The sequence below is a fragment of the Bubalus bubalis genome, chromosome 2 (assembly GCF_019923935.1).
Source record: "Bubalus bubalis isolate 160015118507 breed Murrah chromosome 2, NDDB_SH_1, whole genome shotgun sequence".
Taxonomy (NCBI): Eukaryota; Metazoa; Chordata; class Mammalia; order Artiodactyla; family Bovidae; genus Bubalus; species Bubalus bubalis.
The window spans coordinates 64,943,103-64,962,411 of record NC_059158.1 but is presented as its reverse complement, the minus strand read 5'-3'; the positions used below and the strand labels follow the sequence as shown (position 1 = coordinate 64,962,411).

General features: G+C 37.1%; 1 long non-coding RNA gene across 15 annotated transcripts in view; it reads left to right on the top strand.

Annotated features, from left to right (window-relative positions):
• LOC123330649 overlaps window positions 1-19,309 on the top strand; it is a 443,928-nt gene that overhangs the window by 286,308 nt on the left and 138,311 nt on the right. For 9 of the 15 annotated variants that reach the window (XR_006546726.2, XR_006546707.2, XR_006546724.2 and 6 more), the window contains one exon: window positions 6,229-6,623. The exons of the other annotated variants lie outside the window; for them this stretch is intronic. This is a non-coding gene — a long non-coding RNA (uncharacterized LOC123330649). Of the gene's footprint in view, window positions 1-6,228; window positions 6,624-19,309 lie in introns of those variants that run through there. 15 annotated transcript variants of the gene reach the window in all.

The following is a 19,309-nucleotide window of genomic DNA, read 5'->3' as shown; positions in this document are numbered from 1 at the left end:
GAATAAAAGAGTGAAATGCATTGTTGGTTGAAATGCCACTTTGGAAAATGGAGTTTGATTTATTTCAAGGATAGATTTCGTGAGAATAAGGGAAAGTGGACTTAAGAGCTAAAACTATTTTAATGACTCTTTAGCAACTCCTGTTTCCCCCTCTCTGACCCCCTAGAGGTGGGAGTGGTTCTCAGGATGTGGTTGCATGCTGGGAATTTTGATGGCTGATCTTGCGACAACAAACTTTGCAAATTAGAGGATCTGGAATTCACTTTTCTCTGTAGCTACTACAGTTGCTTAGCATCCACTATGGTGTTTCTTATCAGAACTGACAAATGTGCTTATGAGACAAACAGAGTGTTAAGAGTACAGCTTAGCTGACTCACACACAAAAAAACTATAATATACCTTTACTTTCATGCTGTGTGATCACTGACTTACATTTTCAAGATAATTAACTTCAGAAAAAGGTAAATATCAACGTACAATTTGTTTTGAATATTTATTCAACTAATATAATTAACCAGTGAGGTGTTAAAAGTGCTTGAGGATATATTTTTAAAAGAGAAATTAAACTACTTAAAAAGATTATTTGATGCCTTCTAAAAAATATTAACACCTAAGAAAAAATTAAATTCTTTATCGTGGGAACTATAAAACCCAAGGAGCCAATTTCTGAAGTTTTATCCAGTGAACTGTGTACATGCAGTAACTCTAAGCAATTGTTCATAATATGTGCTTTGTGTCACCTGTAATGTTGCCAAATTGATTTTTATTAGCTGACCTCCAGACCTTTGACAGAAATTCAATAATTTCATTTTACTGTTTGAAAAAGAACAGTGTGATTATACTAGAGTTGCAACATATTTGTTATTGCTAAGTAGACCAGTGAAGAAGTCAAAAGCAGTTGCTGAATTTTTACACTTTGTAGAAACTTGAGTTCTGAGTTCTGCCTTGGGTAGTTTTCACAAAGCAAAATTGTATAATGGATACTGTGGTTTTCAGATTGGAAAGCTGTACTGCTTGATGAGATGGTCCAAGTATTTGGGAGAAAATTGAATGTCCTGATGGTTTTAATCTAAAATATCAGTTCAGAATCTCTATCTCTGACTCCAAAGCCCTTCTTATTCCCCAAAGCCTTCTCCTTTACACAAATAGATGTCTCTGCTTGAGATTACTAGATTCTCAGGTGGCAATGAAGACAATGTGAATAAAGGAAGAACTCTTATTATGTTTGATTTTAGCTGTTGAATTTCCCATGAAATTTTGTTCCAGGTGTTTTTTTGGTTCCCTTCATTTAGTTTTGATAATTGAATATAGTTTTAGCAATCTACTACAACAAAATGTTATTTAAAATGTGTTAATGTATAGAAATTTGAATTGTTATCAAATGGCTGTATTTTTCTATTTATCCCTTTTCGCTATCTAGTTTTGCACTTCTTATGTGACAGAAATGACTCACTTCACTGTAAAATTCTGTTTAATCAGAGAATCTTTGTTAATTTTGAAATATCATTATAAGAATCTAAACATTTTAGACTCTAGTGGCAGGTATGCAAGTGTGGGAGTAAGTTACATTTTTAAACAGTACATTCTTCTTTAAAAGTTCCGGATGGAAACAAAGACATATATGTATGATTTTTAATTTTTGTTATATATTATATCCTAAAAAAGGCACTTCCCTCCTTTTAAAATATCATTTTTTATCAAACTTTTAAAAGTTAATACATGTATTATAGAAAAACTGAGACATATAAGAAACAAAGAACACAAACTCGTCTATAAATGTAAGGAGTTTGATGTATCCGGAGTTGGTGATGGACAGGGAGGCCTGGAGTGCTGCGATTCATGGGGTGGCAAAGAGTCAGACACGACTGAGCGACTGATCTGATCTGATCTGTGAGTCCTTGTGTATGTTCATACACATAACTGAGCATACATGTTTGTATGGTTGAGCTTGTATAATGTGTATCGTGCTTTTTCACATGTTATAAATATGTAATTATTTAAAATCTCAAAGTTATGGGTATTTTGATGATCAGTTGAGGCTTTTGAACTGTGGCGAAGACTCTTGAGAGTCCCTTGGACTGCAAGGAGATCCAACCAGTCCATCCTAAAGGAAGTCAGTCCTGAACATTCATTGGAAGGACTGATGCTGAAGCTGAAACTCCAATCCTTTGGCCACCTGATGCGAAGAACGGACTCATTTGGAAAGATCCTGATGCTGGGAAAGATTGAAGGTGGGAGGAGAAGAGGATGAGATGGTTGGATGGCGTCACCGACTCAATGAATATGAGTTTGGGTAAACTCTGGGAGTTGGTGATAGACAGGGAGGCCTGGTGTGCTGCAGTCCATGGAGTCGCAAAGAGAGGTACACAACTGAGTGACTGAACTGAACTGAACTGAATATACTTCACCAAGTCAACCAAGAAAAAATAATATAATCCTATCTTTTGTAGAAACAAAACTTTCATAAAGATAAAAATGGCAACAGGCCTCTGAATAAAGATGTTGGTAGAATAACATTAAAATACTGTATACTCTAAATACTTAATTTAAAATGTAACATAAAGCAATAAAGTACAATTCAGAGAGAATTAATTGTCAGGTCTAGATTATTAAAATATCAACAAGAAAAGGTTTCCATCAAATTATTTTAAAAAGTGTATTAACAAAAAAAAAGAAAAAAGAAATGTATTACAACCACAAGATATACATTCATGAATCAGTGTCTGCAGGCGAGCTAAGTCACTTCAGTCATGTCTGACTCTTTGCCGCCATATGGACCACAGCCCTCCAAGATCCTTTGTCCATGTGATTCTCCAGGCAAGAGTACTGGAGTGGGTTGCCATTTCCTCCTTCAGGGCATCTTCCTGACCCAGGGATCTCTTGAGTCTCCTGCATCACAATTATAACAAAAGATTTCTAGAAACTGGCTAATTCACAAACTCCTGTTTTTCTTATTCATTGTCACCTTAAGGAATAAAAAAATCTTAAACAGAAAATAAGGACTGCACATTGTCCACAGTAAACATTGGTACTTTAGAAGATACCCAAATAAAGAACTATGGTCTCCACTGTCTATAGCTATAGGATAGGCTAGCAAAGACCTATTCTCTTCTCCTTTCTTCTACCTCTTTCACTATCCAAATGACTAAGTATAGAAGCAAGTCCGGCTCCAGGAAATTTGTTAACAAAGAATATTTCCAAAAAACAATCTTTTCCATCAATAAACAAAATTATATTTATAGAAGAATTATTTCACTACCTTCACTTTTGGTCCCTTAGGACTTACCTGCCCTGGAAATATATAGCAATATTAACTAAAATACGATGACATTTTACTATATCTGTTTTTAATATAGACTAGCTGCTTCAACTAAGAACTTAGTTTGTTAAATTTGTGTGTAAATATGAAATATATATCAAATCAAGTGGCCCTTAGGAAGCATCACTATGATCAAAGCTAATGGAAGTGACAGAATTCCATTTGAGCCATTTAAACTCCTAAAAGATGGTGCTATTAAAGTGCTGCACTCAATATGTCAGCAAATTGGAAAACTCAGCAATGGCCACAGGACTGGAAAAGGTTAATTTTCTTTCCAATTTCAAAGAAGGGCAATGTCAAAGAATGTTCAAACTACCACGCAATTATGCTCATTTCACATGCCAGCAAGGTAACATTCAAAATCCTTCAAGCTAGGCTTCAGTAGTATGTGAGCTGAGAAATTCCAGATGTACAAGCAGGGTTTTGAAGAGGCAGAGGAACCAGAGATCAAATTGTCAACATTCATTGGATCATGGGGAAAGCAAGGGATTTCCAGAAAAACATCTACTTCTGCCTCATTGACTGTACTAAAACCTTTGTGTGGCTCATAACAAAGTGTGGAAAATTCTTAAAGAGATGGGAGTATCAGACCACCTTACCTGACTCCTGAGAAACCTGCATGCGGGTCAAGAAGCAGCAGTTAGAACAAGAGATAGAACAACTGACTGGTTCCAAATTGGGAAAGGAGTATGTCAAGGCTGTATATTGTCACCCTGCTTATTTAACTTCTATGCAGAGTACATCATGAGAAATACCAGGCTGGATGAATCTCAAGCTGGAATCAAGATTACCAGGAGAAACATCAACAACCTCAAATATGCAGATGATACCACTCTAATGGCAGAAACTGAAGAGTAACTAAAGAGCCTCTTGATGAGGGTGAAAGAGGAGAGTGAAAAAGCAGGCATAAAGCTCAACATTCAAAAAACTAAAATCATGGCATCTGGTCCCATCACTTCATGGCAAATACAGGGGGAAAAGAGGAAACAGTGATAGACTATATTTTCCTGGACTCTAAAATCACTGCTGATGGTACTACAGGCATGAAATTAAAAGACACTTGCTCCTTGGAAGGAAAGCTATGACAAACCTAGACAACTTATTAAAAAGCAGAGACATCACCTTAGGTCCATATAGTCAAAGCTATGGTTTTTCCAGTAATCATGCACAGATGTGAGAGCTGGTCCATAAAAGAAGCTGAGCATCAAAGGATAGATACTTTTGAATTGTGGTGCTGGAGAAGACTCTTGAGAGTCCCTTGGACTACAAGGAGATTCAATCAGTCAAACCTAAAAGAAATCGATGCTGAATATTTATTGAAAGGACTGAAGCTGAAGCTCCAATACTTTGGCCACCTGATATGAAGAACCAACTCATTGGAAAAGACCCTGATACTGGGGATGATTGAAGGCAAAAGGAAAAGGGGACAACGAAGGATGAAATGGTTAGATAGCACCCCTGGCTCAGTGGACATGAATTTGAGCAAACTCTGGGAGAGAGTGGAGGACAGAGGAGCCTGGCATGCTGCAGTCCATTAAGTCACAAATAGTTAGACATGGCTTAGTGACAGAACAATAACAACAATAGTATATTAATTTATGTAGTCTCTGCACAAGTGTAATAATAGTTATAATCTGAAAATGTCCTTTAAATGTGAACATTCTGGCTTAGAACCCTTCCTTTCTCTCACTCGTCTACCAATCCAATGGACTATATAGATCAAAATTTTAAATAACAGTCTTATGAATTTTAACACAAAATGTATTCTTCAATTTTCCTTTTGACATATGCTGACACATCTAGAAAGACCAGATGTTGTAAAATCAGGACTCATCTGTCCATTACACACACCACATAAATAGCAAAGTAGAACAAAATGCACAGACATGTAGGACAGTGGTTCACTCTAAACACACTGGAGCTGAGTCCTGGGCACCGCGTTCTCCTCCTTCCTCCCTGGACACAAGTGCAAAGGTCAAACATGTACTGTTCAAAGAGTGGGTTTGGCCATTCAGTTTAACAGCAGTATTTCAAAAAACGTGATTAAAAATACTTATAAAATATTTTAGTTTACTAAATACTTTTGATTATCATTTTAGAACATCTAGAAAAGCTAGCTATTTCAAAAAAATCCTTTTCATCATTAACTGCATGTATGTGAGGCATAAAGTGCACCACAGTAAGATGGTTATAACATAAATATGACTTCTAAATACAAGCAGTCTGGCATAGGACCCTTTTTCCTCTTCATAACAGAATCATCTCTGAATAGTCTCATTTCCTTTCTGTCTTTGTGTAATACTGGGATATATATTTTTCTTCTCTGGTGTTTGTAATTTTATAGATTTTTATGAACCTAGGTATTATACTAGCTCTTAGCTCCTTCATATATGAATTGAGTTTACTAGTCATTCTTTCTCCTAAGTCAACATTCACCAATTATAGATGAAAAATGCCTTCAATTTTCTAATCAGCCTCTCCACAGCCTTGTGCTCTAACCCTTTGATCAAATGTGGACGTGTCACTTATGGAGATGGTCTAACAATTCCATTTCCAAAAGTCATTCCCAGAAGGTATTTCTTTTCTATGATTAAAATTTTCTTTCCTTTTTTCCTTGTACAAAAGAGTATTTACAAGCCAGGTGATTTTTAACTCTGCTTTATTGTATGCAATTGACTTTACATCTATAAAGCCTAGATGTAGAGAAATAAGTTGAATTTTAGAAGGCTGGCAGGTGAAGTTTAGAGCAGCTTTTTTCAAATTATGTGCACAAGCCTTCTGTAAAGAGCAATCTTCTCGAGTGGTGGTGTGCGCTTTCTGTTGGCCAAATATAGCCCATTATTCTCTCCTGTCTCTCTTCCAATATTAAGGTCTAGCTGACCATTAACCCACTTTCCTTCATGTTTCAGGGCTCCACTCATGTGCTGGGCTGCAAAGCCTTTGCCTGTTATTGTCAGGATGGGCTAACATCTCCTCCAGGTGGGACACAGGTGTCCAGGTCTGTACGGATCCCGGCCTGAGGCAGCCAAGCTCTCCTTCATGCCAACTGACTTTCTTAGCCTGGGACGGCCCAGGCTTTCAGGGCTGCTGTTCTTGCTTTGCCAGCCCATTGCCACCTGGTACCAGTAAGGGTATCCGGGTTCCTGGTCAAGGCTGCTGGCGGCTGTAGAAGGCTTGAGTCTGGCCTCTGCTTCTTACCTCACTCTCTGACTGAATTTGTCTCCCTTTTTTGTTATTGAAGTTTCTTTCTCTCCCCCCTTAATTACAGTATAAGTCATAAATAAAAATTGTATGGTATACAGTGTGATGGTATAAGTATATATGTTGAAATGATTACTGAAGTCAGTTAATTCACACATGCATCACCTCACATAGTTACCTTTATGCAGGAAGGTTGTGGTGAGAACACTAACATCTAGCCTCAGCATATTTAAGTACACAATACAATGTGCAACTTTAAGTATACAAGGCAATACTTTTATTTTTTTCAGCTTTGCAAGTGCAAGTGAAAGTTGCTCAATTGTGTCCAACTCTTGCGACTCTATGGACCATACAGTCCATGGAATTTTCTAGGCCAGAGTACTGTAGTGGGTAGCCTTTCCCTTCTCCAGGGGAATCTTCCCAACCCAGGGATTGAAGCCAGGTCTCCTGCATTTAAGGCAGATTCTTTACCAGCTGAGCCACAAAGGGAAGCCCAACTTTATTGTGGTATAATTGATAAAGTTGTAAGATATCTAAATGTACATTGTGATGGTTTTATATAAATATATATATATTTATATATATTTGTTGCTATTGTTCAGTTGCTAAGTTGTGTCTGACCCTCTGTGACCTCACAGACTATAGCCCGCATGGTTCCTCTATCCGTGGAATTTTCCAGGCAAGAATATTGGAGTGGGTTGCTATTTCCTCCTCCAGGGGATCTTCCCAACCCAGAGATCAAACCCATGTCTCCTGAATTGGCAGGTGGATTTTTTTACTAGTGAGTCACCAGTTGCTGAGCCCTAAGTTGGATGAGTTCCTTATATATTTTGGATATTAATCCCTTATGGAATATATGGCTTGAAAATATTTTTTCCTATTCCATACTTCGCCTTTTCATTTGGTTGTTTCCTTTGCTGCACTATCTTCTTTTTTCTTTTAAATAAAAATGTTAGGCTTGCAGATATCTATTTAGTAGAGTTCTCCAAATAATAGGCATATTAAAACTGAGATTGATTTAAAAAGCCTAAGCCTTTTCATGTTTTTCTACTTATTCACAATCTTAAGTTAATATTGTAAGGATAAAGAAATTGCTTAAAGCCTTGGAGAATTTCTTGAGAACTATTCATTTAAGAAAATTCATTAATAAAATTTGCATCAGAAAAAATGATGAAATATTTTTAAGTTTGAACATAATAACCTTTTGATATTTTATAAATTAAAACTTACCATCTCTAAAAATGTGTCATTCAATATTATATCCAGATGCTTAATTTCTTCATAGTTCCAGTTTGAGTTAAGCGAGTTTATATGGCATCTGTTAAGCTGTGTGGTCAGTGTACCTGGGAGCCTAGACATAAGGGAGTTTACAGTATAGTGTTGAAAGTTTCATTATTAATATTTTCAAAAATATTTATATACTAGTGACATTTGAAGTATCTATAAACTTGTGTTCAGCAATGGGGCAGCATTGATGGTTCTGCCAGTCACCTATGAATTATTCCAAAGAACTTAACCAACAGAAAGTGCAAAGATTATTTAGTCCTTGAATAAATTTCAAGTCTCTACCTTCGTAGCAAACTCTTATTTAATTGCAACTTGTAATACTTATTTCATTACAGTGGAATACAATGAAAATAGTATTGGTGTGGGTTGGAGGGATGGCATTAGAGAAAATGAGTTCATTTTATCCTGAAATACTTTGGAAGTATTAATAAAGTGGAGTAACTATTGGATGCACAGAGAAGCAGCAGCCACATCTCATAGGGAACAATTTTGTATCCTGCTGCTGCTGCTGCTGCTGCTGCGTAGCTTCAGTTGTGTCTGACTCTGTGCGACCCCATAGACGGAAGCCCACCAGGCTCCCCCATCCTTGGGATTCTTCAGGCAAGAACACTGGAGTGGGTTGCCATTTCCTTCTCCAATGCATGAAAGTGAAAAGTGAAAGGGAAGTTGCTTAGTTGTGTCCAACTCTTAGCGACCCCATGGATTGCAGCCTACCAGGCTGCTCCATCCATGGGATTTTCCAGGCAAGAGTACTGGAGTGGGGTGCCATTGCCTTCTCCATTGTATCCTGAAACTTTACCTAATTCATTGATTAGCTCTATTAGTTTTCTGATAGCATCTCTAGGATTTTCTACATAAATATTATGTTATCTGCAAACAGTGGTAGTTTAACTTCTTTTCCGATTTGAATTTCTTTTTCTTCTCTGCTGGCCTTGGCTAGGATTTCCAAAAGTGTGTTGAATAAAGGTGGTGAGAATGGGTATCCTTGTTTTATTCCTGATCTCAGAGGAAATGCTTTCAGCTTTTCACTTTGAATATAATGTTAGCTGTGGGTTTGTCCTAAATGGCCTTTACCATATTGAGGTAGATTCCCTCTATGCCCACTTTCTGGAGAGTTTTTTTTTTTTATCATAAGTGAATGCTGAATTTTATCAAAAGCTTTTTTTCTGTATCTATTGAGATGATTGTATGGTTTGTATTCTTCAATTTGTTAATACGTGGCATCACATTCATTGATTTGTGGATATTGAAAAATCCTTTCATTCTTGGAATGAATACTAGTTGATCATGGTGTATGATTTTTTAATGTTTGTTGGATTCGATTTGCTAGTATTTTGATAAGTATCTTTGCATCTATATGGTCATCAGTGATATTGATGTGTAATTTTCTTTTTCTTTTTTGTGGTATCTCTGTCTGGCTTTGGTATCAGGGTAGTGGTGGCCTTAAAAGGACTGCTTTCCAGAATAGAAATGCTTCCTGACACAGCAAGATTTCCAGAAGAGTACAAGATAGCTTGACTAAGAAGGGGATAAAATCCTAGACGAAAGAGCAGTTTGAGAAAGGTTGTGTATGTGTGTGTGTTAGTTGCTTAGTCGTATCTGACTCTTTGCTACCCCATAGACTGTAGCCCACCAGGCATCACTATCCATGGGATTCTCCAGGCAAGAATACTGGAGTGGGTTGCCATTACCTTCTCCAGGGTATCTTCCCAACCCAGGGATCGAACCTACGTCTCCTGCATCTCAGAGAGAGTCTTTACATCTGAGCTACCACAGTATCTTCTAGACAAGAGGGCAGTTTGAGAAAGGTCAGAGTGTGGGAAACAAGTCCAGGAAACAAGTCTCTAAATATGTCTTGAGAGACTAGAAAGAAGAATATATATTGGGAGTTTCCTTAAAAAGTGTGATTTTTGTGTTAATGAAGTAGGAAGTAAATTCAGTTTGAGATGATAGAGAAGTATTCAATGAGAATATAAAAGCTTCATTTTTCAAAAATTCTGATCCAAGCTATAAAAGAAGAACCCCAATTTTGAAGTCAAATGCTGCCACAAACCCTGGATATTAAAAGTTTTAGGGCAAGAGTAGGACATCTGGACCCTCCTGACAGATCTGCGTGCCATGATTTGGCTGGTGAATGGACCCTGTAGTGCTACTCTGGGAATCACAAGGCAACTCTTTTCAGATTCAGAAGAAGCTCACGCTCTCTTTAGTCTTTTTAGAATGGGAAAAAACTCCCAAGGAAATCGGTGACCTCACTGATTTTGTGCACATTACAAGGTAATAATATGAGACTGTAGCCTGCTTTTATTCCTTGAAAACATAAGGGGATACTGGCTGAAATGGGATTTTTTGCTCATGTAGTTTTAGAACACAGAGAGACAGGGATTGTTTATAATTTGTGGCTTATATATTACCTTTGTAAATTAAAAGTACTTCTGTATAAATATTGTTAGATCTGTGTGACTGTGTATATAAAGTGGAGGTGGTGACTTAGCATTTGAAATGTCATAGTCAGGTGTTAACACTATAAGAGTAATAATTTCATAAATACATCAAATGTAACTGAAACTTATGCAAAGAGAGATTAGCATTATTTTTCATTGGTGAGATAAGTAGCACTCAGGGTACATGATTGGCGATAATGTACTCCTGCGTTAATAAAATGTAAATATCCCACAAGCTCCATCATCCACGGGGACTCATTCTCAAGTTCTAGAACTCCATTTGTTCTGGCCTTCTCATATTTAGTGGAAAACTCTGTCCTCTCATGTTGACTGGTTCTTGTATCATAATATCTTTGTTTCCATGGAGCAGGAGGGTGTTAGATTAACAATATCACATAATCTTATTTGCTAAAGTTTTCTCTTGGTGGTGGTGGTTTAGTTAAGTCATGTCCTTAGCACACTTCATATTGAAAGTTTTATGCTTCCAGGACCTGATTTTTCATATTTTTGTCTCATTGGTAACTAATGAAATTCTAGTTATTTCCTTAAAAATTTTATGTCATCTTAATTGTTGATGAAAACATATACCTCATAACCAAAAATTAGGTGGTATACCCTTTTCCTCAATAGTTGCATAAAAGGAGATACTTTTTGGTAACCCCGAAGTAATTCTTGTAAGTTGATGAAGTGATTCACAAAAGTATTCATCTTACTTCCCTATTCATTATGGAAACTTGTATGAAAATGAATCACCAACTTCTTTTTCTGTTTTGTTTTATTAATACAATCATCCTTGAAAGTCTAATCTGTAAAAAAGAAATCTGTAAAGAAATATGTGATGATATCAGGGTTGTTATGTCCTATGATATATAACTAATGATTTCAAAAAATTTTGTAATTTCATAATTTTTAAAGTATTTTTAAATTGATATTTTGATTTTCTAGATAATGTCAGGTATAGGTAATTGTGAGTTTCATTTTAAAATGCAAAATAAATTCTTTGGATTGATTTATTATTTATGATAAAGACATAATTTCCACTCTTGTATTCTTTATTCAAAGAACAAGTTTTAGAATCTTTTACTCACTTACTTGGGCTTCCCTGGTGGCTCAGCAATAAAGAATCCTTGGGTCATGAAGATCCCCTAGAGAAGGGGATGGCAGAAGGAGAAGGAAATGGCAACCCATTCCAGTATTCTTCCCTGGAAAATTCCATGGACAGAGGAGTCTAGTGGGCTACAGTCCATGGGGTTGCAAAAGAGGTGGACATGACTTAGTGACTAAGAGCACTCACTTATCTAATAAGAGCAAATCTCTTATGCAAAGATCTGTTGCAATACCTGAAGACAGAGAGTGAACACTTCCCTTCCCTAATCTTATAAAAATAAGTTCTCTGTGCATTTGACAGAATCTGAGGATCTGAATTTTATCTATTTTGAAACAATTAATGATAGGATGTAGAACATCATATGGATAGGGTGGTCACATATTTGCCTGGGACAATTCTGGCTTATATTTTTGTCCAGAATGATTATTTAGAGTACCCTCTTTGAGTCTTAGAAATGTCTCCCTCTTTGGATGGTAAGTTCGATGGTGTATGTATAATCCCCCTCTCTACCTTCCTCTGCCTGCATTCTTTTGATCTCCTGAGATTTCCCAATGTTTAAGAAGAAAATATGGTATGAGTTGAATAGCTAGTTTGTCTTTGGTCTGTTCACAACAGTGGTAGTTCACACGTTTGAGGAATACAAGAATCAAGGAAAAAGATATTCCTTCTTACTTTTAAATACTGGTTTCAGTTTACCTTGGTCATCCTTTGGTCAAGTTTGAAGTTTTTGTCTTTGCTTCCAACTGGAAATAATATACTATCATTTGAAGATTAAATTCCTTAGGCATGTCCAAGTCATGTACTCCAAACTATACAAAAGGACAACTTTTCTAAAAGGCAGATATAACTATGCCACTCTCTTGCTTAATAGTATTTCAATGTCTTACCATCGCCTTTAAAATCAAGCCTAAACTACTGAATATTATCATTGAAATTTTTTACATCTCTAAGGTTCCACGTCCTTTACATTCAAATGTTCAAGTGCCTCTTCAGTATCCCATTTGTACTCATCCCACAGATACCTCAATACAGAATGTGGCAACCTGATCTGTCATCTTTCCCTGTAGACCTGTTCTTCCATCTGTGTTATTTCCGATGTCAGCACCACTATTAATCCATGTTCAAATATCTCATTGTTTTCCTTTATTGTCATTTCCCAAGGTAATCCTACTGTGACAACAAACTTGGAGTGTGTACAGGCATATCTCAGAGATATTTCAGGTTTGGTTTCAGACCACCACCATAAAGCAAACGTTGCAACAAAGCGAGTCACACACATTACCAGCTCCCAGGGCATGTAAAAGTTGTGTTTACGCTAAACTGTAGTCTATTAAGTGTGCATTGGCATCTAAAAAACAATGTTAGTATGAAATTAAAAAATACTATCACGTGAGCCTTCAGTGAATAGTAACCTTTTGGCAGTATTAACATCAAAGATCACTGATCAGAGATGATCATAACAAATATAATAATGAAAAAATTTTAATACTGTGAGAATTCCCAAAATACGATACACAGATGTGATGTGAGCAAATGCTATCGGAAAATTGGTGCCAAAGACTTGCTAGTTGAAGGTTTGCCACTGACCTTTGATTTGTAAAACAAACAAACAAAAACCAATCTCTGTGAAGCACAGTAAAATGGAGGTATGCCTGTAGTCACTCAAACATAAGTTGGTTTCCCATTCAGTGTTAAGTCTTAAATGCTGTTACATTATAGGCAGGGTCATCTCTTCCAAGAAGTGATTTAGAAACCAATCACTTTCCATTTTAAGGTTTCCTTATCTTCTATTACCAGAGTAAGAGTGGGTGAGGAAGATCTCCTGGAGGAGGGTATGGCTTCTCACTTCAGTATCCTTACCTGGAGAATCCCACGGACAGAGGAGATTTGCAGGCTACCGTGCATGGTGTCACAAAGAGTCAGACATGACTGAAGTGACTGAGCAGAGCATAGTACAATGTATAGTATCATATTTAAAATATGTTCATGGTCATCTTCCTTAGTGCACTATGAAATCTTAAAGGAGATGGATTAAAAAAAAAAATTTGTGTCTTCAATACCTTGAGTCATTTTCACACAGATAATATATACAGTGCTTACTATAACGGAGAAGGCATGGGTTGCTCTGCTGAAATTACTGCTCCTTGGGGGGAATGACAAAAAATAGTTCATTAAAATAGATAGTTTCTCGATGTTAAATCAAATTCTGAGTAAATTCTTCAGTTCTTATCTTTCATCTTTTGTCTCTGTTCTAACTGGTCTTAGTCTTTTTCTCAAGTATTCTCTTTCTTCATTATCTACCAGCCCAAGGAAACTTTTCCAGCCTCCAAGAGAGAAAAATTGTCCTTACTTATGGTTTTTTTCTTCATTGTCTCTGCTTAATTCATTCCTGTGTGATATAATGTTTGATTTTCTTTGAAATATTTCAACATGAATATTCTGGTCTGAGGTATGTACTAGCTGCTTTACATTAGTCTTCAAGAGCATTCAATTGAACTCACCTAAATATACAACGCAGAAGTAATCAGCTAACCTTGACTCAGACCCAGAGGCTATCCTGACTGCTTCAAATATCTTTACTTCTCATCACCATCAGAGTGTCTTCATTTTCATAAAGAATGTTATAAATAGGTTTACATTGGTGAAATAAATGGCTTATTAATTAGCAGAATAGATATTGGAAATGAATTTTTATTAATGAAGTTAGTAGATTGGCTATAGTATTACAGGGCGTAGGTACTTTGCTTTTCTTGCTTAAGAAAAATATAAAAACTGTCATCTTTTCTGAAGCTTGTGTCTTGTAGAATGGATCTGTAGGGTGATGCATAAATGGTCCTGTAATCCTGCTCCAGGTGGGAAGGTTTCTTGGTCTCCTACTTACAATTGATTACATCTGATACTAGAATACTGTCACATTTTACCCAGATAAACCTTCCATGAAAGTTTTAGAGCACACCGAGGGACAGGAAGAGGAGACACCTTCACGAGTTCAGTGTATGACTTTTGTGTGCATGTGTGCTAGGCCTCCAGTAAACAGTGATGCATGTGGCAAAAACTAGGCCAAGCTTTGTTTCTGTTATGGGCTTCCCTGCTGGCTCAGACAGTGAAGAATCTGCCTGCAATGCAGGAGACCTGGGTTCAACCCCTGGGTTGGGAAGATCCCCTGGAAGAGGGCGTGGCAACCCTCTCCAGTATTCTTTTTTAGGGGAGTAGTCAATTCTTAACTATTTCTTTAACAAAACCCTCCAAATTGAAGAGTGTGTATATTCAAATTGAAGTAGATCACTCTACAACACTGAGCAATTAAAATTCTAAACCCCAGAATCTATCCCTTTTTTGGGGGGGGGGGGTGGATGGGGTTGTTTCTTCTTTTTCAACCTTAAGACAATTAATAAAAATGTCTAGCCCCTTGAATGGGAAGAAGTAGAGGATATAAGGAAATATCAAGAACACAAACTACTGCTTAGTAATTTAAAACTCTAATCCCCATTTGAATGTTTGCTAATTTAAATCTTGTAAAGACAACCCCTATGATATCCATTTGCCAGGCAAAAAATCATTTAAAATGTCTTTTTTTTTAATGAGAATATATTGAAAGGCATAATAACTTATACCAGTTCTCAATCTCTCCCAATATTTATTCTTAATGCATATATTTCTAAATCTCTCTGATACCTTTAAAATCAGAAAATATATTTCTGAGGGATTCTCTCATTTATTTTCTCAGCGTTCAAAGAAATGTATAATCTATGAGTGCTCTCACACCTACGGTTCAGGTTATTCCTTGCAAGCATTATGGCAACTATTGTTTTATACTTGGCTGCCTTTACACGTTCACATTGCCTGCTTGGTCCCTATAGACATTTGAATTAGCATACTTGCTCAGGAAGTTACCAGGCATTTCAAATATTTCAAAGCATTTTAAAATTTAAAATTTCAAAGCATTTTAATTGTAAATTATTATTCATTTTTAAAATTTAAAATAAATGCACTACACAAAGGTAGGAGCTGAAATTGTGAAGTCCTTGATTTTAGGTACATATGTATCTATTGCAGGGAATTCTTATAAATACTATTTTCGGAACTGAAGAAATTCTTCCCATACATTGAACTTCCCAGCTGGGAATCCCATACACCTTACTAGGCAACACAAATGTTTTTTTTTTTCATCAGTATAGTTTTAATCTTGTATGTAGCATCCTGGTATGTAATATTAGTGATTCTTTCCTAATTTAGCAGAAGGTCATGGTTTGTGTTATTCCCTTAAGCATTTAATATATAAATGGAGCAACCTCCTGCTGCTTGTGGCATCAATTTAGATTTTTCATGCTTATTTCTGGTATATGTGCTGCTAATGCACAAGGGTTGAGAAAAGATTCACTTTCCTCATTTGTAAAATGAGGGTGATGGTATTAGGTGTGCTCTCAGGTCCCTTCAGATTCTAAAATTTTATTTTTCTAGTAAGGTAAGCTTAAGCCACATTACTAAGAGTAATAGCTTTTCTTAGCCTAGTCTATGGCAAGGCTTTCTTAAATGGCCTACTTGCTTAGAAACATCCACTAAGCTTCTCTTCTTATCCAGATTAAAGTGTGTTACTCTAACTCTCCGGTTCTGAGATTCCTAGGTTTTTTAGAATATCAAAACTATTATTTATATGTGGAACTGATAACCCCTACCCCAGTAAATAAGCCCTTTGGAGCATAATTCAATTTACCTTCCGTTCTTATAGGATATTGTTTTATCCCAGTTCAGTTCAATAGTTTGTCGTGTCTGACTCTTTGTGACCCCATGGACCACAGCACGCCAGGGCTCCTTGTCCATCACCAACTCCCAGAGCTTGTTCAAACTCATGTCCACTGAGATGGTGATGCCATCCAACCATCTCATCCCCTGTCGTCCCCTTCTTCTCATGCCTTCAATATTTACCATCATCAGGGTCATTTCAAATGAGTGAGCTCTTCACATCAGTTGGCCAAAGTATTGGAGGTTCAGCTTTAGCATCAGTCCTTCCAATGAACACTGAGGACTGATCTCCTTTAGGATGGACTGGCTGGATCTTCCCGCAGTCCAAGGGACTCTCAAGAGTCTTCTCCAACACCACAGTTCAAAACCATGAATTCTTCAGCACTTAGCTTTCTTTATAGTCCAACTCTCACATCCATACATGACCACTGGAAAAACCATAGCCTTGACTAGACGGACCTTTGTTGGCAAAGTGATGTCTCTTCTTTTTAATACACTGTCTAGGTTGGTCATAACTTTCCTTTGAAGGATTAAGCGTCTTCTAATTTCATGGATGCAATGACCATCTGCAGTGATTTTGGAGCCCCCCAAAATAAAGTCTGCCACTGTTTCCACTGTTTCCCCATCTATTTGCATGAAGTGATGGGACCAGATGCCATGATCTTAGTTTTCTGAATGTTGAGCTTTAAGCCAACTTTTTCGCTTCCACTTTCACTTTTGTTTAGAGGCTTCCAAGTATTTCTTCACTTTCTGCCATAAGGATAATGTCATCTGCATATCTGAAGTTATTGATATTTCTCCCAGTTACTGATATTTGGGAGAAATTAGAGATATTTCTTGATTCCAGCTGGTGCTTCATCCAGCCCAGCATTTCTGGTGATGTACTCTGCATATAAGATAAATAAGCTGGGTGACAATATATAGTCTTGACATACTCCATTTCCTACTTAGAACTAGTCTGTTGTTCCATGTCCAGTTCTAACTGTTGCTTCCTGACCTGCATACAGGTTTCTCAAGAGGTAGGTCAGGTGGTCTGGTATTCCCATTACTTTCAGAATTTTCCACAGTTTATTGTGATCCACACAGTCAAAGGCTTTGGCATAGTCAATAAAGCAGAAATAGATGTTTTTCTGGAACTCTCTTGCTTTTTCAATGATCAAAAAGATGTTGGCAATTTGATCTCTGGTTCCTCTGCCTTTTCTAAATCCAGCTTGAACATCTGGAAGTTCACAGTTCATGTATTGCTGAAGCCTGGCTTGGAGAATTTTGAGCATTACTTTACTAGTGTGTGAGATGAGTGCAATCATGTCGTAGTTTGAACATTCTTTGGCATTGCCTTTCTTTGGGATTGGACTGAAAACTGACCTTTTCCAGTCCTGTGTCCACTGCTGAGTTTTCCAAATTTGCTGGCATATTGAGTGCAGCACTTTCACATCATCTTTCAGGATTTGAAATAGCTCAACTGGAATTCTATCACCTCCACTAGCTTTGTTCATAGTGATACTTCCTAAGTCCCACTTGACTTCACATTCCAGGATGTCTGGCTCTAGGTGAGTGATCACACCATCGTGATTATCTGGGTCATTAAGATCTTTTTTATATAGTTCTTCTGTGTATTCTTGCCACCTCTTCTTAATATCTTCTACTTCTGTTAGGTCCATAAGATTTCTGTCCTTTAATGAGTCCATATTTGCATGAAATGTTCCCTTGCTATCTCTAATTTTCTTTATTTTTTATTTTTTTAATTTTATTTTATTTTTAAACTTGACATAATTGTATTAGTTTTGCCAAATATCAAAATGAATCCGCCACAGGTATACATGTGTTCCCCATCCTGAACCCTCCTCCCTCCTCCCTCCCCATTCCATCCCTCTGGGTCGTCCCAGTGCACCAGCCCTAAGCATCCAGTACCGTGCATTGAACCTGGACTGGCAGAGATCTCTAGTCTTTCCCATTCTATTATTTTCCTCTATTTCTTTGCACTGATCATTGAGGAAGGCTTTCTTTTTTCTCCTTGCTATTCTTTGGAACTCTGCATTCAAATGGGTATATCTTTCATTTTCTTCATTGCTTTTTGCTTCTCTTCCTTTCACAGCTATTTGTAAGGCCTCCTCAGACAGTCATTTTGGTTTTTTTTTTTTTTTTTTGCATTTCTTTTTCTTGGGGATGGTCTTGATCCCTGTCTCCTGTACAATGTCACGAACCTCTGTCCATAGTTCATCAGGCACTCTGTTTATCAGATCTAGTCCCTTAAATCTATTTCTCACTTCTAATGTATAATTGTAAAGGCTTTGATTTAGGTCATATCTGAATGGTCTAGTGGTTTCCTCTACTTTCTTCAATTTAAGTCTGAATTAGTCCATAAGGAGTTCATGATCTTAGCTACAGTCAGCTCCCGGTCTTGATTTTGTTGACTGTATAGAGCTTCTCCATCTATGGCTGCAAAGAATATAATCAATCTGATTTGGGTTTTGGCCATCTGGTGATGTCCATGTGTAGAGTCTTCTCTTCTGTTGTTGGAAGAGGGTGTTTGCTATGAACAGTGCATTCTCTTGGCAAAACTGTATTAGCCTTTGTTCTGCTTCATTCTGTACTCCAAGGCCAAATTTGCCTGTTATTCCAGGTGTTTCTTGGCTTCCTTCTTTTGCGTTATAGTCCTCTATAATGAAAAGGACATCTTTTTTTTGGGTGTTAGTTCTAAAACGTCTTGTAGGTCTTCATGGAACTGTTCAACTTCAGCTTCTTCAGCATTACTGGTTGGGGCATAGGCTTAGATTACCGTGATATTGAATGGTTTACCTTGGAAACAAACAGAAATCATTCTGTGAGTTTTGAGATTGCATCCAAGTATTGCATTTTGGACTCTTTTGTTGACTATGATGGCTACTTCATTTCTTCTAAGGGTTCCTGCCCACAGTAGTAGATACAGTGATCATCTGAGTTAAAGTAACCCATTCTCGTTCATTTAAGTTCGCTGATTCTTAAAATGTTGACGTTCACTCTTGCCATCTCTTGTTTGCCCACATCCAGTTTGCCTTGATTCATGGACCTAACATTCCAGGTTCCTATGCAATACTGCTCTTTACAGCATTGGGCCTTTGCTTCTATCACCAGTCACATCCACACTGGGTGTTGTTTTTGCTTTGGCTCCATCCCTTCATTCTTTCTGGAGTTATTTCTCCACTGATCTCCTGTAGCATATTGGGT